A 25,684-nucleotide genomic window follows, 5' to 3' on the forward strand; every position below is an offset into this window, starting at 1 on the left:
TGTAGATATACCACATTTTCTGTATCCATTCCTCTCTTGAGGGACATACAAGCTTTTCTCTTACCGAGGCAAAACAGTGTATAGTTATCCTAACTGCTCTCAAAAAGTCCCTTCTTTGAAACTCACTAAATACTGAGCAACTCAAGCACATGATGGCCTTTGTTCATTTCATATCTCTATGCCTAGTGTTCAGTAAGAGCTCAAAAAATGCTCTGTGAGTGTGGGAAGATGTATTTAAACTACTTTATCCATGAACCATCTGCAAACCTTATCATCAAGTGTTTCTGGGAGAGACAGCAATACAGCATCCTGTGTGAAACTGCCAGAGATTTGAGGATGCCTTTTAATGAGGATGAAAGACTCATTTCTGGAGGCTTTTCACTGTAATTATTCTTGCTTCTTTACAAACTCGCCTTTTCCTCTTTGAATTCCGTTTGATTTCCTTTCTGCCTTCTGGAAGCCTCAATAGGGCCTGGAGGCCATCCACGGGCAGAAAGTTCGGTCTCACATTGATTTTTTTTCACTTGTACCTGTGAAGTTAACACTCTTTTTCTTTTTTCCATCCAAGCCTTCCGTTCCTTGCTGGTGAAACGAGGGAGTCGGAGTTGATGGCCTCCGCCTCGCTCTCCTTCCAGCTATTGCTCTCCAGATTCCACAGATCCTCTTTCTGCCCAAACTATCATCCCTTAAATGTTTCGAGGGAAAAGAGAGCCAGGGCTGAAAAGCAATTCATCTAGTGAGTGCAGCTGACAGGTGCCTGGGGCAGCAAATCACTCTTGGAAGAACTGGTTTTCTTGCTGACGCTTGGCTGCAGCACTGTGGCTGGGAAGAGCAATGGGTAGGGCGCTCCATGAGCCCTTTCTGGCAGGCATCAGTGAGATACGTAAAAGTACTTACATAAAATCCTTACCTCGCCTATCAGAAAGCGTGCAGTACAGACATCCAGGGAAATCCAGGTAACATTTAAGTCCTTTTTTTCTAACATTGAAACGACGTATTTCTTTTGACATTCTATAGGAGGCCAGTCTTAACTCCGGCAGAAATGTTTGTAGCAAAGCTTAAGTTGTCAGTCATATTCTGGGAATCGAGGTGTCTCTCCCCTGGCTATTCGTTTTTTCAAAGCTTTCTGCGTGTAGTAGCAAGCACGGTAGCTGCTTCCCTCAGCCAGAATATTTTGATGTGTTAGGTCTGTGTACATCTAATACGTCCTCCTTCCACCGTGTAATTGGATACTGAATTCACCGAAATGGAGAGAAAGAGAGTACCTCCCCTGAAATTTCAGTCGCCAGACTGCTTTTCGTTTGAAGAACTCGTCTCCTGAGACAGGGTCCATTCCTGAATCTGAATGGTTTCCCACCGAACAGAACATTCTGGGTATAACCAACGGTCTTAGTCTACCCTGGAGTAAGTGGTCCCAACAGCCATGCGAAGTCTATAACCTTGGAACCCACTCATGGGCGTGCGGCTCAGCTCCTCACTGCATCTTGTTAACATTTTTTACTTAAAACTACCTTTATATATTATTGTTGCTGGCTTTGGTAAGACGAGGTGATAACTGCAGTGGGTGCCCCATGGTTAAGAGAGGTTTGAAAGATCCTCTTGAAGGATCCTCTCTTCCCGTGCCCCTTTCTGAACCTCATAGATTGCCAGCCTTTTGTTGATGGTTCCAGCCTATCAAGAACATAGTAATCCCAGAGACTGGGAATGATGTTAGCTAGAGATGTCAGCAACAACAATAGCGTCATAGAATTTTATTGTTATTAAGAGGCACTATGACCAAAGGAACTAACTCTTCTAAAGGCAAACATTTAATTGGGGCTGGCTTACAGTTTCAGAGGTTCAGTCCATTATCATCATAGTGGGAAGCATGGCAGTTTCCAGGCAGGCATGGTGCTGGAGCTGCTGAGAATTTCATAACTTGATCCAAAGGTAGCCAGGAGGAGGCTCTCTTCTCACTGGGCAGAGAGTGAGCCCTAGGAGACCTCAAAGCTTGCCTACACAGTAACACACTTCCTCCAACAAGGCCACACCTCCCAATAGGGCCACTTCCTATTGGTCGAGCATATTCAAACCACCACAGACAGTGAAGAAAACTGGTCCACTTGAATGAGATGACTAGAAATGTGGTTCCAAAGCCAGAAAATGCCCCTCTCCCGATCCCATCCTCCTTAAGTATGGACTCATTTGACATGCAAACCATGCACGAGAGAAGCCTTTGAGTTGCCCCTCCGTGTGTGCAGGGAAAGTTTATACCATCTCCTACTTCCACCATTCTCTGTCCTCTTTCTCTTCCCTGCCTTTGCTTTATCTCCTCTTTTTTCTCCTCTTCTTTCCTCGTTCCTCTTTATTTTCCTTTCCTCTGCCCCTTCTTCTCCATCTTCCTTCTTCACTACTCTTTCTCCTTCCTCATCTGTTTCCTTCTTCCTCAGTCTGAAGAATCATCCTCCCCCATCATATGACAACATAAAGGAAATCCCTGTCATTATTATGGATTAATTATTTACCCAATTATTCAGCCAATTAAGAGCTGCTTATAGCTGATCTACATATTAGCATGCCAATTATTAGTAGTAGGACTAATTGACACAGAGACCAGGAAACAAAAGTTGGGTGCTGTGGGGAACTGGAAAATTGGTCCAAACAGCATAGAACACTTACGTGGTAAGACTCCCGTTCCTAACTTAGTGATGGCTGTGGTTTACTCTCTCATAAACTTCCTGCTAGTGTTTTTATGCAGAGAACTCAAAATCAAACCTCCTATCAGTGGACAGATGTTCTTTTTGGTCGGAGCCTGGTACAACGCCCGAGGTAAAGTCCCAGTTGCTGACAGTTGAAGTGCTATATATCCTGATGCTGCAGTAAGAGCATGACCTTGAGGTTGACCCCAGCATCCCCACTATCTGATAGAAGTTCCCTTGATAAGCACGCTCCCTAAACACCCTGCACTACTTCCCCACGGCAAAACATGGAAAGCATAGCGTGCACCTCATCAGTCTGCTGTGAGGACCAAATAAATGGTATCTCTTCTCTCTTTCCCTAGGCTGAGCAATTGCTATTGAGCATCTATCAATGACCTCCACATACATCGTAAGAACTCTTATGTCCGCTTGGGCACTGTAGTCTGCGGGTCATCTAAAACTTCAGCTCATTGCAGGGCAGATATTTGTAGAAAATGGATGCTGGAAGCATTGGATGACCTATTCTAGGTCTGAGACTCGGGGAAGATGTTACCAATTTCCAGCAGGGAGAGCGTGTGATGGGAAAAAACTTTCCAGTTTAAACACCTTGGATTTTGTGATACTATTTAAGAGTTATTCCTTTGACTAGAAGCCTTTGTTCCTATAAAAAGGAGATATTCCAAAGAGAACAACAGCATATGAAATCTTGTTCATGGGCACAGTTTGTTTTTTTTAGTTGTATTCTTATTCTCCATAATGCTGTCTTTTTTTTTCTTTTTTGGACTGCATGAAATATCACATGCTCAGATGCATCTATTTTACAGAGCTTTAAAGGTGATAACCTACACCAACATGCACATTTTTTCAGTGTTTTATTTTTCTTTTTTAATAGTAATTTCAAAGGTGTAACTGAGCTTAGCCATAAATTGCTGGTTTTAGCTCCGCGTGGCAGGCAGCATTTGATCACTGACAACTCTGTTTTCTTCTTTGTTTCCTGACTAAAATCTCCACAGTCTCTATAAATATGTAAATTACCAAAATCACTAGTTTTCCATTATTTCTGCCCCTAAGCTGCTTAAAATGTTTCTATACTCCCGTGTATGCAGCGCAAAACAGAGCAGCGGGTGACAGCTGCCTTTGGCTCCATTATCAAACCTCTATTTAGCCACTACTTGTTTCAAAATTTCCGATAATAACTTTTCCCCCAGGGTGGGATCCACATCATGTGCTGATGTGGGCAGAGCCCAGACTGGACCACTGTACAACAGGAATGCAAAGATGGGTGTGTGTTTGTGGAGAATGTAGAAACCTCACACTATGGGCAATACTGCCCGTGATGCCGTTGTTATGAGAGGATGCAGTTGGTTTTATTTTTATTGCTATTTCTTCGACTGATAGGACTCAAGTAATGAACTTAATATGATGTCTGTTGGGATTTACTTTCCTCTCCTGATTCATCGGCCGTTAAGTTAATCTGTCATGAGATGGATCGTTGAGTTTCCATGCGGGATAGTACCACTTTGTGGCAGGGAAGGAGCAAAAAAAAAAAAAAAATTCATGTTACATAAATTCATATAGACTTGTCTAGGCATACATATGTGCATTTATCTGTGGGGAACCCAATGGAGGTAGATTGAAAAAGGATTAAATAGAAGGACAGGGTCCTTGATGTGGAATGCCTATGGAAAGGGTCCTGGGATATGTTTGCACAATTCAAACCCCTGTACCGAGGTTGAGAACTCTGTTTATGACTACACAGCAGATCTGAGGCAATACCAAGAATGGAAAGTATATCCTGTCATTGTCAGATGTAGAACAGGCCTAAGCTAGACATTCATCAGCATCAAGCCTTGATGTGCATAGCCCAGGACCCCATCTATCTGAATTCATTTGAATCTTCGAGGCTACATTGTACATCTAAATCCTAGAAGAATCTGCACTAAGCCTAAGTCAGTATTCCACTGTCTCATTGATATAAAAGCTCATTACATTTATGTGCAACATCACACCTTGAAGATCTCTCACGTTGTCCAAGAAAAAAAAAATAGGGCAAAGACATTGATTCAAAGGAGGTTCTTACTTGACATATTAGAAGATAGAGTCAAAGAAATTAAATCTGACACTAGTGGGAAATGGGTGAATGGCTACTGGCAAATTGTCTTATGTTCCAACTGTCCTCATAGATAGAGTCTTGCTAGAACAGCCACCTTCTTTGCTCCCATATGCTCTCCAACTGTTTGCAGTACAGACTGGTTGTGACAGGAATCTTACAGTTCTAAAAGCCTGCAATGCTTACTGTCTGGCTGTTTAAAGAAAGTTTGCTAACCAGTGACAGAACGCACAGGTCCCCCAAGTCTGCCCATTAAGCCTCAGGAAACAAAGCCAGTTCATAATCCATCCAAGGAACTTGTCTGCTGATTGTGTGGACCCAGAATTCATTGTTATAGGACATCTGTTACCTTCATGTGAATGTATTTAGCCCACTATATTTTGCTGTATGGTGCTATCTTTGTTTTTTTTTTTTTTAAAAGCAGAGTATTTGGGGGTATTCCATACTCTTCATAGGACTACAGAAAAGTACTATCCAATCTGTGCCCCCACCCCCAAACTGTTTCCCAATGGAAAGCAGACAGGTATAATCAATCAGTTTCTTTTGAAGTTCATAGTCACTATATATGTCTCATTTAAGTAACAGATATTCCCTCACAGGGCAAGAACCAGTTTCTTATCAAAATGAATGGTATCTTGGCTGTGTTCAGCTTCCATCAGTCTGATGAGTTTGCTCAAACTTCCTTCTCCCCTCCCCCTCCCCTCTCCGCACAGGCAGTTAGCTGGTAGTTGGCAAGTACCGTTTGGAAGAGGGGATGCTTCCTAAGATCCCCGGTTATTATTGACTGAGGTATCAGTGAGAGCAGAGACAGACAAATGTGTATGAGAAGAAAACTTGAAGGTTTGCTAAGGTAATTGCCCCTGCATCCTGCTGCCTGCTTCAGGCTCTCTCTCTCTCTCTCTCTCTCTCTCTCTCTCTCTCTCTCTCTCTCTCTCTCTCTCTTCCCAGTCATTCTCTTAGTGACTCTGGTCATTACTGGGTAGGTAGAGAATGCCACCAATGTAGCACTTGGGGTTCATGGAAAGAGGAGTTGAAAATTCCTCACAGTGAGCTCACTGAAAAGTTCCTATTCCTTTGTCCAGAAGAACTCATGTAAATGAGCAAAAGGCTTTCTAAGTCTGCTCCTGCACAAGGTGCTAAGCCAGTGAGCTGGTTTAATTTCAATTCTCCAGATAGCACAATGAAGCTGAATGAAGCTAGGTGAATAATTGTTCTGCCCAGACTATTTGTATTTTTAAAAATAGAGAAAGGAGACATTGTTTTCACCAATACAATGCATCGCATGTAATTAATACGCCATTCAGTTTTGTTTATAGGAATAGTAGTCCTCACAAATAGATTTTGTGATTATATCTTCATTTATTAGTATGCGCAGCATACTGGTGCATAAAACCTTTCCTGTGCCTCGTTGGCAGATGGCACTACTAATTGTCAATGCTAGTCATATTTTCAGAATTCATCTCTCGATGATGTTTTCTCAAAGAAATTGAATGTTCCATCAAATGTTACATGAGCTCTGTCCTGGTAGGTGACCATGATACCTCCTGACGTAGCCTGTAACCTAGGCCTAAATTATTTATCCGAGGCTTTTGTGTGGCTGAGCAGAAATCCTTATGAAAGGTAAAACTGTGGAATTTATTCTGGATGTCCTTCTTTTAAACTGCTCCTAAGGAGTAGACAGGGAATTTCTTCTGGACATCTCTTTGACTGTGTGACTGCATGAGTGAACCAACTTCACAATGGCTTAGCCAAGGCCATCATTGTCTACAGAATCCTCCTGGCTTGCTTTCACATCCGTCTGTCTCAGTTGCCTTTAAAAAACAAGATTCGAGGCAACATGGCCAAACTGCAGGTCTTCTGCATGAGGTAGGCACATCAATTAACAAGCGGTGTGGGAACTGAACTTTGGACTCCTCTTCTTCTTTTTACAAGACAGCAGCAGCCCAGGGATCAGCCAGTAGGATGTCAGTGACGGTCATAAAGTCCAAACTGGGACCCAAAAGAGGCACCACTACTACTGTGACCTTAGCAGCCAAACAACTCTGCAACCTCTGGTCAACCCTTAAAGAACTCAACCACAGTTTCTTGGAGATGCCCTTCTGTTGATAAAAACAATCTTTATTACATATTTTCAAATATTTGTGGGATCATCTTCTTTTAGTGCTATGACTTTTGCTGTACCACATCTGTCCTGTATAACAAACCACCCCCTTTAGGGGGAGGAGTTAATACCTACCCAGTAATGACCAGAGTCACTAAGAGAATGACTGGGAAGAGAGAGAGAGAGAGAGAGAGAGAGAGAGAGAGAGAGAGGAGTTAATCTGGTTTCCTAATTGTTTCTTGATTGGGTCAATAAAGATAGATCCAGTAACATGGGGAGAAGAAACTTTATAAAGGTCATAATTGAGCAATGAAGAAAATTAGAACAGAGACAATAGATAAGAACTCTGTACCAAATTTAAACGTATTGAAGTTGAAAGCTCTTCTTTAGTAAGAAAACATCCTAGTCTCATGAGATACATCATCATACATTGTTGTAGCATTGCTCTTTTTCCCAAGCATAACACGATAACCATCATCGAGCAAAGAAAACCTTAGGCCAGTAGTCATGACAACGGAATAAGCAGAGAAATCTAGTGATAGCTAGACCTATGGTAATTGGACTCTTAACAATCTCTAGAGGGTGAAGGAGTGTTTGAGAACTCTCACCTTGGATTCCAGCCATTACTTCCCCTCCCTCTAGCTGCACATGACCTTGGGTAGTACTAGTGTATGCAAGAAGTGGGAAGGTCCACAGGAGGTGGAATTCTGTGATGTGACTTCAGCGAAGTGTTCATCAAAATGAGGTGGGACTAATGATGGTTACCTTTTGTCAACCTGACAAAAATCAGAGTCACCTTGGAAAGAAAGAACTTCACTTGAGGGAGAGCCTTTATCAGACCATGTAGAAATATGTAGATGACATTTTCTTAATTAATAATTGATGTAGGAGGACCTGACCCACTATGAGTAGTGCCACTTCTCCACAGACAATTCTGAAGTGCAGGCTAAGCAAGCCTTGAAGCAAACCACTCCTCCGTGGTTTCTGCTTCAGTTCCTGACTCCAGGGTCCTGCCTTGCATTTCTGCCTCAGCTTCCTTCCATGGTGTACTGTGTCTTCTAAGACAAATAGACCCCTTCCCACCAAATGTTGCTTTTGTTCATGTCGGTTTGTCAGGGGCATTTCAGGGATGCTCTTACTTTTGAGTCACCTATGCTCCTGTAAGTAGCCAATAAACTTATTGGTTCACCAAGCTGAACTTGGGCAGAGTAGTTCTGCTAGTTTTTGGTCGGTTCTTTTATTTTTATTTTTATTTTTAGTTTTAGTTTTATTTATCCATCTAATGGCAAAGAAGAAAGTCTAACCATACATAACCTTTTCCAAAACTGCTGATTACTAATACACGTCCACTGACCAAGTCTCTGTACTACCCCAAGATCTAAGACCCCAGACAGAGAGTAAGGCTGTGAGCTATGTTTCCACAGAGAGCTTTTGTGCCAGGGTAAAATCCCTGTGTTCTTTTAGAATGTGACTTACAACTTCTGGACCATAATGTTTTTTTAAGATTTAAAGTAAGCAATCATGTCCCTGAAGTTAAATTCTCTAAGACCTAACAGAAACAAACAGCAGAAGGCAGTAAGTGTCACCACATCCCACTGATTAATGGCAGCGAAGGAGAATGAAATTTATAACTCTGGCACACAAGTTCATTGTCATCAGCGTTTTGAATATTCATGTGTCACCGTTCTTTCATCTTAAATATCTGCATTTAGCTCTTTGGAGAGGAAAAAGGAATGCTTTCCCTGTAGTCAGGAAAGACCTGACAGTGATTTCTGATTCTGTGTGAAGTATAAATTTTCATTTTTCGAGTTGGCTTTTATTTTATTTGTTTACTTACGACTTGTGATGCATGGGATTGAATATAGGACCTTATGTGGCCTAACTTCTAAAATGTGTTCTATATTGTGTTTTCCTTCTTCTTTATCTTCTTCCAAAGTGTTTTTTGAAGGTATGTGAAATTGTACAATTTCACAGCTAAAAAAATGACTTGAGAGATTGTCCTACCTTTTTGAGACTGGAGAGGTGATGTGACTTCATAAAGACTTATTATTAATAGTGACCATTCGAATCATACCAAGGATCCAGTACCTGCCTAGAGCTCTTACCTTTAGTATGATGTGTGATTTCTTTTCACTGAATCCTTTTAGAGCAATTATTTCATCATTCGTAATTTGATTTAATTTTCAACATCTTTCTGAATTCAAAAATCACTTCAGGCAAATTATTAGCAGTGTGTAATTGAAAAGACTGTCGGCTCCAAAACTTTCCTCTCCAATTTCCCTCCATGGTATCTGCACTCCAAGGAGTGGTCCTGGCAACAGACAGAAGGTGAGCAGAGACCATTTGGATCTACACTGTGTTTTCCTTTGTGACATTGTGGAAAGCAGCACAGCAGTAGACAGCTTAAGGCTCTGAACAGTATGTCTTCTCAGAAACAATAAGAAGACATCAAAAGTGGTCAGCACTGAGTTGGATAAGCCCAGAACTAAAGTCCACCTTACTTCCCACAGCTGTGAGGGCTGCTCTGGTTTCTCTCTACCATCAACTTTTACAGCTAGAAGAAGCCAGAAAATATTGTTAAAATCCAAGTCCTGAGTTGATTCAACTCCAGAGTTTAGACAATCCAACATGTAGTAGTCATTAATAGCATGTTTATTGAAGCTCTTCTGAGGCAGGCATTGGTACAAAATACAAATGTATTAGCTAATGGCCATGTGAACAAAGTAACAAGAAATAGCAATCAAATGGCAAAACACTCCTGGGACTTCTTATAACTGTGGTTCTATGACTATAGCAGAGAACACTCTTCTGATACAAAAAGGAAATGCTGACTTTCTCTCTTCTCTCTCTCTCTCTCTCTCTCTCTCTCTCTCTCTCTCTCATGCACATACAAGCATATGCAGATATACACATGAGCATGTATGTACACAATTATAACAAGTGAATGAAAGAAATTATATAAAAGTAGAATAATAGGGGTTGGGGATTTAGCTCAGTGGTAGAGCGCTTGCCTAGGAAGCGCAAGGCCCTGGGTTCGGTCCCCAGCTCCGAAAAAAAGAACCAAAAAAAAAAAAATAGAATAATAACATGGACTAGGGAGTGGTTCCATAGTAGAGCACTTGCTTCACATGTGTAAGGCCCTAGACTCCATCCCCAGTAACAAACAATTGTAGTTTTCATTATATTTGTTTCCTTTGAGTAGAACATTCTTCTTGTAGAATCTTCCAGTTACACCTATTTGCCTCTATCAGAAATCCTTTTGGTACCCTGCTCTTATCTTTGGGACATGACTCAGGATGGTGCTAATGTTTCTTGGTCATCCTGCTTTCCTCCTTCCACAGAAACTCTCTTCAGTGTCTAAGAAAACTGAAACAATTTGAAGAGTTGCCATCATTTGTGTGTATTTAGTATGATATTATTATTGCATTTTTGTAATGTAGTGATGGGAGGGAAGGATCATTTCAGGTATGTGTCTGTTAGGGAAAGTTCTCCAATTTCATTTTAAGGCTAAAGATGAATCTGCCCTCTTTCAAATTCAAAAATATATAAACTGTTTTTCAAGGTAGAATCCTTATTAAAATCTGATGGTTATGAGTGTGGGTAGGGTGAGCTGGTTAAGGGCATTTCTTGGATAATAAAATGGAATTCTCCAATCAGTTCTGCTGTAATTAAATTAGAATTTAAAGCTAAAAACCCAGACGTTCAATGGTGTGTTCAATAACTCGTGCTGGGATCTACTTCTTCAGTAATGCTTATCTTTCCAAGGGGCATAGTTAATTTCTTCAGTGCTCTGTAAATTATTACAGAAATTACAAATCTACTAGAAAATCCATACAACTAATTGTAAATTAATAGATTCCTAAGTGTGAAGGAGCGGGTAATAATGTAGATGAGTTCTTCAAAGCTCATGGCTGTCCCAGCATCAAGGGCTGGGGGCTCCAGCTGCTTCATGTGACATCTTCAAGTGTAAACACATTTCTTCCTTCCCCCTACCTCTCACCACCCACCCCCTCACTTCCCACTGATTTAGTCTGCCACCGCAGAGAATAACATTTCCATTAGCCACCTACTGTTAAATCGCAAAGTAACGATGATAAAAAAAAATCCAAACAAGCCAATAGAGGAGCAACTGGGGTTACTGTCTGTCTCCAGCGTTGTGTGTGGCATATTCGAGAAAAAGGAAAACAACAGGCAAGGTTAAATAAATTGTATCTAACAGGGAGCTCTGGATTGTGGGTTTGTATGAAGTACAAATCTGAGTATGGTAAACATGTAATCATTTGGTTGGTATGCTGAACAATTACTCTTCACTGTTTTGTCTGTAGAGCCTTTAGCGTGGGATTAGATGGCTGTTTCTATGTATATGCCACATCACTGCCAATCAATTTAGGGCAATTATGGGCTTGTCAATAGAAAATCAACAATTATCATAATTACGCTGAGGTAATCAATGAGGTTGCCAAGGCCTTGCTGTGTCCTATGCATTTGGATGACTACAGAAGGAAACTATGTGAGGCTATATTAATTCAGCCCTGCACAGTTGACAGAAGGCTTTAGTATTGCATTTTTTTTGTTTTGTTTTGCTAGTCGTAGGTTATTGCCGATGTTAATCACATTCTATAGATGAGAGAAACTAATTCAGAGAGGTTAAGAAACCCATGTCCGTATCTAGCTGCTCGTTGGAGCGTTTGCTGTAGGCTGATGGTCTCATTCTAGGGATGCTGACATACGGTTCACTTTTTCAGTTTCTGATGTGGTTGTCTTGGGAATTATCTTAGCACTCATAGCTTAGTGTGAAGCTCTAAGTTTACACGATATGCTCATACCTGGGCCATGTAGTGTTGAGGGTAGGGAGCTTGTAAGGACATCTGTTCTAACGGAAGCAGCTATCACCAGTGAAGAGATGGAGCAGCGGGACACAGAATCCTCCGTCTCCCATAAGTCTTTCTAGCTGGCAGGTATGTTCTAAGTCTTGCTTATTCTCTGAAGGAGGTAGCTTTGGTACCCAGCACAGAGACCTGAAAGGCATCTAGTGTTCTGATCAGTAGGGCCTGTTACTGTTTCAAAGGCTAGACACTTTCATTGACTATGTATCTGTGATATATGGGATGATGGTTAGTTTCGTCCACTTTGACACAACATAGAATCGCTTGGCAAGAGTCTCAAGGAGGCATTACCTATATCAAGTTGACGGGCAGATATGTCTCTTGTCTTGATTGCCTTTACTAACATGGAAGACCCAGGCTGCTATGGATAGTGCTTGATTTGTGCAAATGTAGAGAAGACACAAACATGGATGGGAGTTCATGCATTCCTTTTTCTCTCTCTGCTTTGGACTGTGGATCTGACTAGCTGTTTCAAGTTCCCTGACTTCCCCCATAATGGACTGTACCCTGACATTGTAAGCCACATAAACTCTTCATCCCTAAGTTGCCTTTGTCAGCATATTTTATTACAGCCACAGAAATGACACAGTGATATACGAGGACTTCTGCTCCGAAGACAATTTCAGTGTTGATGGAATGAATGGATTGTGAAGAAGAGTGCCCCAGACCTCTCAGCTTCAGGTTAAAAGGTGGGCCAGGGAGTGTTTCTACTAGGAACTGAATTCAGCTAAAACTGGTTGAGTCCAGCCATCACTGGTTTAACAGGGGCACACACTCTAGCTTCTTGGGCTATGGTTTAGACTTAGGTTACAAAACAACCAGATTGTGGTTACAACATTCCAGTCAATCAGGAAAGATGGGGTTATAGGATGTAACGGTTTTAAGTTAAGGCAATTTAACCAAGTTATTTATTGCTGAGATTTGACATTTTTTCCCCATCTTCACATATGTATCTTGTGCTTTGAAGAACATAAGCCCAGTGAAAAAGATTTAAATCCTAAGTTGATCTTGTCAAGCACTATTTAATCAAAATACAAATTCAATATATATAAATAAACCAAACAAAGCTAAAATAAAGATAAATATATAATAACCATGATGATCGAGGATTGCTGATTTAATGTTTTAAAGAACTCAACTTCTAAATATAGAACTGGAATAAATATAAATTTAATTCTACCTTAATTATATATGAAACTTAGTATTTACAATTTGAGCTGGAGGGCTAAAAAAATGGCTTAGTGTAGAGAGTGTTTCCTGTTTTTCCAGAGGACTCACCCATGTTTGGTGGCCAGCACTCATATTATACAAGGGTATACAGTCCTGTACACAGAGGTATAGAGGGTCTCTGTGGGCACCTGCATACATATAGCATACATTCACCTAGACATACATACTCATAAGTAAAAATAAAATAAATCTTTATTTTTAGAAAAAAATATGGCCTGGAGGCACTGTTATTAACTGTTAAGACTGAATTAAAAAATGTATATACTCAGGCAAAAAATATAATTAAAAACTTTTTAAACAAAAAGTTATTGAAACAAAATTTTAAACAAAAATATTTTGAAGTAAAATTCCATAATTGAATATCAGTTGGTCAGGAACATTAGTGAATCTCTGTGGTCTATAGGAATTATTATGTGGAACTCTCTCCCAAGGGTGAGAAGACAGAAACATTGAGAGGATCATGAAGAGTATTAGTGCCCATATAGGAGGAGACACTGGGGTGCTCGCTTCTCCTGTCTTTCTTCACCACAGACAGAGGCAGAGATGAAAAATTGATATTTAAAAAACAAACAAACAAACAGAAGTCTTCCAATCCAATGGTATTGCCATCTGTCTTTTTTTCTCCCATAGAAAATTCAAAGATTGGTTTTTGAGTTTTGTTTAGTATCTATTTTACATGCTTTAGCACTATCTTCAAGGTCTAGCCATGGTGGTGTACGTCTTTCATCCAGCACGTGGGAAGCAGAAGCAGATGGATCTCTGCAATTTTGAGGTTCAGCCTGGTCTACTGAGCTAGTTTGGGCCAGCCAGGGTTCTAGAGTGAGACTCTGTCTCAAAAATGTTTTTGAGGGTTGCATAATTCTGTGGCTATACAGTATAATGCTTTATAGAGGATCGTTTCCACCATCTGTCCATCAAGTCCTGACTAGGAATTTCCACGTTTACTATTTGTCCCTTTCTAGATCAGGTGGTCGCACACATCATAACTATCTGCAGAAGAAAAAAAAAAGAAAAATTCATTAGTTCCAAAATATTGACTTGACTGAGGGTGTTTGGACTTTCCCCACTTTGGTAAAGGCTTTAAGCATTCCTAAGCCTATCTAAGCTAAGACCCATGTCAAGGACTTGAGATTCCATTAGAAAGTGACAGTGATCTAGTCCAGTCCATCAATTCCCATCAAATGAGCTCAGGGGGATTATATGACACCTCCAAAACTCTGTGATGGTTGGCCAAGATGGGAGAGAGCAGATCTCCTGATGCAGATGCACCCTCTCATCTGTACCAACAGGTCTCAACCCTGATAGATACAGGAGTCCTTTGCAATCTAAAACTATCCCATTTTCTTTTCCTCATCCAGAAATGTGATTCAGAAATAATATAGCTTTCACGTACTTTTTCTTTTTCTTTTTTTTTTCATCTTTATTAACTTGAGTATTTCTTATTTACATTTCGATTGTTATTCCCTTTCCCAGTTTCCAGGCCAACATCCCCCTAACCCCTCCCTCTCCCATTCTCTATGGGTGTTCCCCTCCTCATCCTCCCCCCATTACCGCCCTCCCCCAACAATCCGTTCACTGGGGTTCAGTCTTGCAGGACCAAGGCTTCCCCTTCCACTGGTGCTCTTACTAGGCTATTCATTGCTACCTGTGAGGTTGGAGCCCAGGGTCCCAGTCCATGTATAGTCTTTGGGTAGTGGCTTAGTCCCTGGAAGCTCTGGTTGGTTGCCATTGTTGTTCATATGGGGTCTCAAGCCCCTTCAAACTCTTTCAGTCCTTTCTCTGATTCCTTCAATGGGGGTCCCGTTCACAGTTCAGTGGTTTAATGATGGCATTCGCCTATGTATTTACTGTATTCTGGGTGTGTCTCTCAGGACAGATCTACATCCAGTTCTCATCCGCCTCGCACTTCTTTGCTTCATCCATCTTATCTAGTTTGGTGGCTGTATATGTATGGGCCACATGTGGGGCAGGCTCTGAATGGTGTTCCTTCTGCCTCTGTTCGAACTTTGCCTTCCTATTCCCTCCAAAAGGTATCCTTGTTCCCCTTTCAAAAGGGTAAACATTCGCATTTTGGTCATCCTTCTTGCGTTGAATGTGTTCTGTGCATCTAGGGTAATTCGAGCATTTGGGCTAATAGCCACTTATCAATGAGTGCATACCATGTGTGTTTTTCTGTGATTGGGTTACCTCACTCAGGATGATATTATCCAGTTTCATCCATTTGCCTATGAATTTCATAAAGTCATTGTTTTTGATATCCATGTACTTTTTCAATCTATTCAGGTTTCCTCAAGACTTGAACAAAGCATATATCTTGCGTGTACAAGGTTTCACCTGTGTGCAGATCTGTGTGGTGTACGTCAGTAGGGCTTGCAGGGAGAACCAAACTGTGGGACTGGAGTTGCGGAAACTCCACAGACATCACGTGGGGACCAAATTCTGCTCGTTTTTAAGTGCAGTAAGTGCTCTCAAGCTGTTTGTCCAGCCCCTCAACTTAAAGTTTAATGTGACTAATAAGAAAAGGGAAAACCGTAATTAAAATGATAGGAATCTCAATCTTCATACATGGACACAGCATCACTGGCACAGATAGCTCACAGTCATACCCAATCTCTATAGAAGTGACAGCTAATGCATGCCTGTGATGGAAGGAATTAATGCAGAACTGCTGGGATCACTGCCATTGTTAATCCAATTTCCTGGACCTCCGAACGAATCTTGCTGAAGCGCTGAAAGAAAAAAATATACACATAGTTCTGAATTCCTAGAGAATTCGAAGAATCTTAAAACCCATTGCCCCAAATAATTTAGTTCTGTGTTCGAGGCCAAGTAGTTGTGGGGTCAGGAAATGATAAACCGGTTTCATATTCACGGATATCCAGAAGGACATATACCTGTTACGTAAAAGACGGTTCATTAGTGTGGGGAGCTCTGATATACACTGTAGGATGTGCGAGCATCTCTGGAAATTGCCTATGATACTGGAAACCCCCACCATTTGACAAAGTGAGACAGTGCTTCTACGTATTTCAAAAAAAAAAAAAAAATTTCCCCTGGGAAGTATGAGCTCTCCTAGAGAATATCTGATCCAAAACCAAACCGCTTTCCTTTGTTGTATGTAGAACAGAAGAAATTTCTGTGCTGCAGATTTGGAAAAAAAAGCTTTGGGGGTGCAAAAGGATGCTCTGTGTAGATAGAATGTGATCATAAGTTGCCTGCTCTCTCTGAACCTTTAAGAATAGTGGATGGTGACTTAGGGGATGCAGATAGTTTGTGTTTTGGGCTAAGGGGCCGGAGAGATAGCTCAGTGGGTAACAGCATTTGCTGATCTTGCAGAGGACCTGGGTTTAGTTCTCAGAAAATTTGTTTCCTCCTTGGCAGAGCCTAAGCTCAACAGAACATAGACCCAAACTCCAAGGATGTTCTTGACAATCTACCACCCCCTCAGAATCTTACTCTACTCACTCTGTATCATCTTGTGGAGTCACAAAAGGAACATTGTAGAAATTAATATTTGGGTTGTTTGAGTCACATTGACAGAGTCACTTCTCAGTGCGGTGCTGTGTGTTTCTGAACAAGGAGTGGAAAAATAAATCGATAAATTTATATTTAACTTCCAGAATGTCACAGAAGTTTCTGCTGTGCTTCAGAACAAGAAACGTGCTGCCAGTCTGTTCTTTCTGATAAGAACATTCTTTGAGTTCCAATTTGACTGTGTATTTTCTCTTTATTGTATAGAAGCCTGTGGCAATCAACGAGAGAGACTTTCATATTTGGTTTCATCAGAATTTACATATCAAAAATATTCAATGATGCAGTGATATATCCCATAAAAATATACACTTCAAGCATGGTATTTTTCTTGGCAATTTTTTTTAAATGAAAAGACACCTCAAAGCAACACGTTTTGAATGTTTTAAATGTTTTCCAAGGCAGCCCTCCATATCTAGCTTTCATTTCTATTTTACATAAAGAGATAGAGAAATGCAATAATGAGATTTTTTTTCCTTCTGGAGCACTAAAATCACTTTTCCGTTGTCTTGTTTTAGCGTTATATATGGCACATGTGTAGACTGGAAGGAGACAAGCAGTGCTCCTGTTTTATAAGTAAACAAGATGAAGCACAGAGGTACTGAGAGGCAAGAACAAAGACCTGCACCAAATAGTTCACAGGGGCATGGGGGCTACTGCATCTACAGTAGCCAGAAGGGACATGTCCAAGAGTCTTGGTGACTACCGTGAACCTGGCTTACATGCAAGTGGTCTCATCCACAGCTTGGCGCAGGTCATTTTTACTCAAGTTCTCACAAAATGACAAGCAGGTATGTATAGCCCAGACCGGCCTTAAATGTGGGATTCTCATGCCTCAGTCTCAACCTCTTGAAGTTCAGGAACATCTACTACATACACCCAGCTCCTCTTCTTGACATGAAAAGCTGTAGCAGATCTTATAGAAGAGAGTGAGTAAATTAGTGAATGTGTGTGTGTGTGTGTGTGTGTGTGTGCGTGTGTGTGTGATGACATTAAATCTTGGAAGAAGAGATGCATCACACACACACACGCATACACACACACACACATACACATACACACACACACACACACACACACACACACACACACACACACACGCATACACACACACACACACACACACACACACACACACACACACACACACACACACACGCATACACACACACGCATTCACACACACACACAGCTGTGCGTAGCCTCATAGCAGATTGCTGTGTACACAGCACACACCCAGAGAGGCTACTCATGCAGTAGGTTTGTCTGTTGAAGGATCATCCAATGACTGCTGTGTTTTAAACCACTTTTCCTCACGAAATTATGGTGATGTTGCCAAATTGGTGTTTTACATTCTACACTCTAAAGAGAGTGGACACATTTCCTGTGGGGCAAAAAGAAAAAAAAAAAAAACAGGACAAAAGGAGACAAACCCTTCAGTGGAAACCAATGTCTTTAACAAGGCATAGAACTTCAGATCTCTTTCCCCATCTCACGTAAGAATGAGGAGTAACATTCACATTAGACAATAGACTAGGCAAGCCATGCTCATGAAGACAGAGTGGAGGACAAAACAGAGTCAGTTTAGGCTGGGAGATAAAAATGGTGGAGGACTTCCAACACAGATATGGCTGTCAGGGGGAGAAGGATGGGATGCAGAGAGAGTAAAGCTGGGAGGTTGGAATTTATTAGGGGTCAAAGTTTCAAAAGGATATAAAATGACTGTATTAATGCAGAAAGACCCCTGATTAAGGAATTCCACGCCTCATGCTCCTGACTATTTAGGATGGAGACCTACAGCAGGTGAGGGAACCCAGAACTGAGATGCCCTTCCTTGCTTGTGCAATGTCAGGTAAAATAACTATTCTCTCTAATCTTAGCCTTCTTAAGGGTTTTTTTTAGAGGCCACTTTATAATTCTAACCAATATAAGCTTCCATGATACCTCAAAATAACCCAGAGTTATGCAAATGTCACTTTGTTAAACCCAGTGTTAAAAGCAACAGAAAGTACAAGAACGACCGCTTAAAGGATATCAGTTCTTCTATGAGCTCAAATAGAGAATATTCATTATAGAGCAGAGAAAATGTGCCTGCTCCATGTTCCAGAAACTACCCCCCCCCAAAGGAAGAGAAATGTATCAGAAGGTACCAGGTTATGTGATGAAATAGGGAATATTTTCTGGTTGCAAAGGACTTTTCACAGGTCATCCACTTGCTGGTTTTGCTGTCACAGTACTCAATACTGCCCTTTAAAGGTCATTGCCATTGCCATTGCCCCTGGGCACTTGCTAATATATGCAATATATTACTTCTCCCCCAGTAAAATGCACCCTGTGCTAGGGAAGAGTGCACAGTGACCTCACCTACTCTGAGTGTGGTGGGAACACATTCCCTCTTGGGTTATAAGCACAGAATGTTAAGGATGATGGGGAGACAAGAGGAAAAAGAACATTTTGATTTAAAGCTTTGCTGTCCATCCTGACAAGGAGTGAGTTTGTTGTAAAATATCCCCCAAAGGCTTACGTTTGGACACTTGGTGTTCATCTAATGGTGCTGGTTTGGAAGATCGTAGAATCTTTAAGAGATGGGGCCTTGCTGGAGGAAATGGATCCTGATGATGGGCCCTGAGGCTTGATGGGTTGGCCCCACTTTCTGTGTTTGTTCAACTTGCAGAGTGTGAGTACAATGTGACCAGCTAGGTTCCTGACCTGACACCACAGCTACCCTGCCCACTGCCATACTTTCTCCACCATGATGGACTGTATTCCTTTGGAACTGCAAGCCAAAATAAACCCTTTCTCCCTTAAGCTGCTCTTGTCATAGTAATAGGAAGAGAAAATAAGACAGAAGTCATTCTAGTAATAAAAGTTTCCAGCAAGCTATAAATGCTAACTGTGTAATAAAATATTATGGCTTTGAAAACACTGACCTCTTTGTAAAATGTATCCATTATGTTCTGTCTCTGTGGTGGTCAGTTCTCAACATCAGCTTGCCACAACACAGAATTGTTTGAGAAGAGCACCACTGATGACGTGTCTGTATCATATTTGCCTGTGAGGATATCTGTGGAGGATTGTTTTAATTAGTGATTAGTGTGAGAAGGCCCAGCACATTGTGGGTGGCACCAATCCCTCGGCAGACAGCATGGGTGTGTCCATTTCCTCTCTGTTCTTAGCTATGAGCGTGGTGTGACATCTTCAAGCTTCAAGCTCCTGCAATAGTGGATGTGATCTAGAATTTTGAGAGAAATTAAAGGAGTTTCATCACAAAATAAATGAAACTAAGACGAGCTCTCTGACTCTAGCAACAGAGAATGCTGAGTGGCCTTCGAATGAATGTTGTGCTTTCTACTAATTATGTTGATTGTGGAGTCACTTTTGTAAAGGTCTGTAAGTTGGGCTAGCAGTTGTCTAAAACAGTGCTGGTTGCAGATGTGTGTTCAGGAGTCCAGAAAAAGAGCTGTAGTCTCTATGGAGTTTCTACAGGCGTTTGTTGAATGTTCGAGATAGCTGCTGCTGGCATATGCAGCTAGACATTTAACTGATGGTCCTGCTGTTCAAGACAGCCTAGGCTACAAGAACAACCAGAAGTTATCTCAATAGAGAGATAAATTGTCCCATTTCCACAATTTTTGCATACACATATATAATTTTATATATTATGAATTTATATTTATTATGTATATTATACATTGTTATATATGAAAGGAATATTAGAAGAAGTGTTTAAAATATAATTTGAAAGAACTTACCACTAACAATAAAAACAATTTAACAGAGAGTTTACAAGGCTTAACGTTTGTCTAATGCACTGGGAGAGGTGAGTGTTCCTCATTTGTCTCAGAGAAAATTCTAGAAGTGACCAAAGGTTCAACCCACGGCTGACAGAAAGAGGGGTGGTAGCTGAGACAGCAGCAAAGAGATACTTATGGGATGATGCCATGCCTTTTTATAGTATGAGTATTTTTTCCCTTGGGCTTCTTAATATGAATTTGCTCAGCTAGTCTAAAGAACAGATGAGCAAGGGTTGGATCTTACCCCTGTGACTCTGGTCTTGAGTATTGCATTTTGTTATCAGTAGCAGCCATGAGATGTTTGGTGGTTTGGGTAAGAGGAGAAACAAATGTGCTGAATTGAAAAGAGTCACACAGGAAGTTCTACTGAGGCTAAAGGTAATGGGGTATGGCTAAATTTCACATGACAAGTGTGCTTGCTTTAGAACAAATAAGATAGCAATTGTTTCATGAACATCTAAGATCTTAGAGAATAGAGCTTATAATGTAATTTGTGCTTTCTCTCGCTCTCTCTGTGTATCTCTGTCTGTCTCTATCTCTCTGTCTCTCTATGTCTCTCTGTCTCTCTCTCTGTCTCTTTCTCTCTCTCTCTCTCTCTCTCTCACACACACACACACACACACACACACACACACACACACACACACACACACGCATACGCACATCCAGTACCTCTCTTGTAACTGGCCTGTTCCAGGATTGGAACAGACAAATGCAAACTTTGCTTTACATGGGTTCATGGATCTGGGTGTGCCATGGACACATAGCAGAGCTTGGCTCACTACTGTTATGTATTCTTGCCTCTCAAGCTCAGTCATACACAACAGTGCTAATAGACAATCTTCACAGTGGCATCATATGGCCTGTAAGGCCCAAAGTGGCGAAAACCTGGGGTACAGATGAGGTAACCACCAGCCCATTTCAGACAGCTCCTCTGCCTTTGACTTGATATCTTAAGACACAATATACCCCTCACCACACTCTTTCTAATTGCTGAGCCTACCACCCGCTTATAGCTACTCTTCCCTTTCTCGTGTCCCCTGGATACTTCTGTAGCCTTTAGCATAACCTGGTGTATCTCCCAGACTTCTTAACTCCTACAAAGCAAACCTGCTATAAAATAGACAGCAGGAGCCTCTCATCCAGGTTGCTCTTTTAATGGATATCTTCTAGGTGCTACATTCCTTTGCTCTGGGTACTGGTGCTAAGGCAAATTAACAAAGCAAACAAAACTCTTTGCTTTCATGAATTGCTGTTTGACCTAGAAGAAACAGGCAATAAACAAATGAATAACTTCACTCCATATAGTCTGCCTGTGATCAGAAGACGCTTTGATGGAAAATAAACCTGGGAGGGAGACATACAGGGAGGAAACTATAAATAGTCATCTAAAGCAATCTCTTCCTTGGCAAACCAACCATGGTAGGCCTCATTTTGAACATGGTCTATTTTCCTCTGTGGTTGTTCATGGGTTCTATATTGTTTCCAAAGGAAGTTTTGTGCAAGTATTTCTTGAATCGAATATTGGATCTCAGGAGTTAGAGAGATTGCTCAGAGAATATGTAGCACTCTTACTAAGGATCTGAGTTCTATTCTCTACACCCATCTTTGGGAAAATCACAAGTGTCTATAACTCCAGCTCCAGGGACCCAACACCATCTTCTAGTCTCCACGGGAAAATGCACCCCTGTGTGCATACAGATAGACATATATACACATACAATAAAGAAAATTAAATTTCAAAATTTCTATCTCCATGAAACTAAATGGTTTGTGAAATGGAAGAACCCATTCCCCTCATATCAGTGGCTTTGGACAAAACCTATCTGACTAGCTTAGCCTAGGAGGCAGGAGGACATATATCCCTGTGTTATAGGTGACTCCCTGAGAGAGAATCTGAAGAAATTTCGTATGAAAGTATAGGGGATACTTGGGTCATTTTTGTGCTGGGCAGTACTTGTTAGCAATTGGTAGACCTCTGAAGCAAAGAACATTCCTCAAGAGCAGGGACAGGCAAAATGGAGCTGAATTCACAGGAATGAAGACATCGAACAGCAGTGGAGTGTCTTAGTTTCCTAGGGTCAATCACCATAGATATCTTAGCTCAAAGCCATGAAAGCCAGGTCTTTCATAGTCCAAAATCACGGTGTAAGTAATGTAGGTTCCTATCTGGAGTCCATACCAGGCTTTCTGCCAGCTTTGGGGTGCTTCATGTATCCTTGGCAGCCATGGGCTGTGGCCATAGTTCTCCAAAATCAACTTTCTTCTTCATCTGGATTTATTCCTCATCCCTGACTCTGTATTTCCCATATATATATATATATATATATATATATATATATATATATATGTATATGTATGTGTATGTGTACATATATATGTATATGTATATGTATATGTGTGTGTATATATATATAATTCTCATATATATAAATATATATATATATTTGTAAAAATATAAAAATAAAAAAGTATAGTTGTAACAATGCCAAGCAACCAGAGCTTCCAGGGACTAAGCCACTACCTAAAGACTATACATGGACTGACCCTGGACTCTGATCTCATAGGTAGCATTGACTATCCTAGTAAGAGCACCAGTGGAAGGGGAAGCTCTGGGTCCTGCTAAGACTGAACCCCCAGTGAACGTGATTGTTGGGGGCAGGGCAGCAATGGGGGAAGGATGGGGAGGGGAACACCCATAAAGAAGGGGAGGGGGAGGGGTTGGGGGATGTTGGCCTGGAAACCGGGAAAGGGAATAACACTCGAAATGTAAATAAGAAATACTCAAGTTAATAAAAAAAAAAGAAAGAAAGAAAAAGTATAGTTGTCTTTTACCTCACTAGGTCCACACCCCAGTGCCCCAAGATATCTGCTAGATATCTTGGTGGAAACACATCCCAGCCGCACACTTTCCTACACTCAAACCCTCACATAAAAGAACACACAACACAATAACCTTTGACCCAATTGGTAAGATATAATTGCCACTTAAACATACAAAGCCCGGTACCATCCATCGCTTAGGAATATTCATAACAACCTGTAAATACACAGAGCAGAATCTTAACATCACCTGCCATGGCTTCTCCCCTCTCTCCATCTCTCCTTTCTCTTCCAGTCTCCTCCTCTTCCTTCAAACTTCTCTCCCGCCCATCCTTCCTTCTCCTCCAATGACAGGCCTCCTTCTATCCTGTACCTGCCCCTCACCTGTACTTTACAAATTCAGTGGGGAAAAGGTTCTGGTGAAGTCACCTGAGTCCTGAGTACATGACTAGGCAGCTGTCCTTGGGCAGTGGAATTAGCATCAAAATACAGTAACTTCAGGGCAAACCACAACATTATATATAGATAGATATAGATATAGATATAGATATATAGATATATAGATATAGATATATATATAGATATATATATAGATATATAGATATATAGATATATAGATATATAGATAGATAGATAGATAGATAGATAGATATATAGATATATAGATATATAGATATATAGATATATAGATATATAGATATATATCACTGTCTTTCTCCAACAAAGACAAACCACTAGATTTAGGGTCCACTCAAAATCCTAACTCTAGGCTTGTCTTACCTTGAGATGCTTAATTTTTTTCTTTAGTTAGGGTTTCGATTTCTGTGATAAAACGTCATGACCAAAATCAACTTGAAGAAGGAAGATTTTATTTCAGCTTATTGGTCATAATCCATCATCCAGGCAAGTCAAGCCAAGAACTTAAGACAGGAATCCGAAGGCAGGAACTGATGTAGAGGCCATAAGGGAGTGGTGTTTACTAACTCGCTCAACCTACTTTCTCAAATATCCTAGGACCACCTGCCCAGGGTTGCCACCACCCAGCACAGGTCAGCCCTTCCCACATCAATTACCAATTAAGAAAATGTTCTACAGCCTTGCTTATAGGCCAGTCTATATAGGCATTTTCTCAGTTGAGGTTCCCTCTTCTCAGATAGTTCTAGCTTATGTCAAATTGATGTTTAAACACTAGCCTAGACATATGTAGCCTATACATATGTATTTCTGAATTTGCCTGCATTTTAAGGTACCAGAGGTTCAGATCTGTACCTGTCTTTTGCAATAGTACAACTCAAACCACCATGTTAGGTTTCCATCAATCAAGATAACAGCCAATTACATCCAATAAGAGATGAGATCAGAATATGAGATCTATGTGACGGTGAGGAGTGTTGTAAAACGTCCTCTTGGATATGACATGGCCGTCACACTTATAAAACCAAAGTAGCTGTGGTTACTTGCATAACAGATGGAGACTGAGAATAGGCCTTCTCATTCCTCCCTGAGGATCCATTAGCAGTCAATGGCTTCTGAGGGGAAAGAAAGATTTAAAAATGAGTATGAGGTAGGTGTCCGTGCTAAAGATAGCCAGAGACATGCCAGCCACCATGGGGTGGTGGCAACAGGCACTGAAGATACCTAGAGGTGCCTCTAAGATAAACAAAAGTTTAGTAGTGATGGGAGTGACTATGCTTCAAAGAGAAGTCTTCTCAGTCTTATTCTCCACCCACACAAGGAGACCCACTTCTCTCCAAACAAATTTACAGATTTAAGCATTATACATCTGCACTCTGAGGAACTGGGTCTAACATCAATTCTTTTATAAAATGAGTATAGTATAGATGCTAAATTACTTTTCTGTGGGGGCATCCTATGTCATGATTACCCAAGGCTCAGGCCAATCTTCATGAATTACTGCTGCTAGTCTGTGTTTTTATCATATGCTATACAGTATATGAATAGGTGGAGGAATGAGTATGTATGTGTCTTTGTCCAATATTTTCCTCAATTTCTCTCCACCTCATTTTTGAGACTATCTATCTCCCCCACTGAACCTAGCTCTTACCTATTTAACTAGGCTGATGGACCAATAAGCTATAACGATATTCTTGACTCTTACTCCCAGTGATGGGATTATAGACACATGCTGTACCACTTAGCTTTTATGTGGCTGCTGAAGATCCAAGTGTGGGACCCTCAGGCTTGTGTGACAAGCACATGACAGGTTGAGCCCTCTCCCCAGCCTCTAAGTTACTGTTTTACTAGTGATTAATACAAACTTGACCTCTAACCCTATAGCACTTCATGCTACTGTAAAATAGAAGTAGAGAATGAATAGTTAAGCTGACATGCTACATAAGTCAGGGTGTTTATAGGAGAAGGCAGATCATGTCTGACAACATACAAATACATATTAAAGCAGAATTTTTAAATATTTCATCCTCATGGAAAATATTTCTTAAGAAAATGTTTATGGGTTTAAAAAACACCCTCCTATATGTTTTAAGGGAAAGATATAAAATTAGGGGCTC

At 40.9% G+C, this 25,684-nt stretch overlaps 1 protein-coding gene across 1 annotated transcript in view; it reads left to right on the forward strand.

The window, feature by feature from the left end:
• The window catches only part of Samd5 (sterile alpha motif domain containing 5), a 410,140-nt gene that overhangs the window by 374,496 nt on the left and 9,960 nt on the right, over positions 1-25,684 (forward strand). The window lies entirely within an intron of this gene.

The sequence above is a fragment of the Rattus rattus genome, chromosome 2, assembly GCF_011064425.1.
Source record: "Rattus rattus isolate New Zealand chromosome 2, Rrattus_CSIRO_v1, whole genome shotgun sequence".
In the NCBI taxonomy this organism is placed as follows: Eukaryota; Metazoa; Chordata; class Mammalia; order Rodentia; family Muridae; genus Rattus; species Rattus rattus.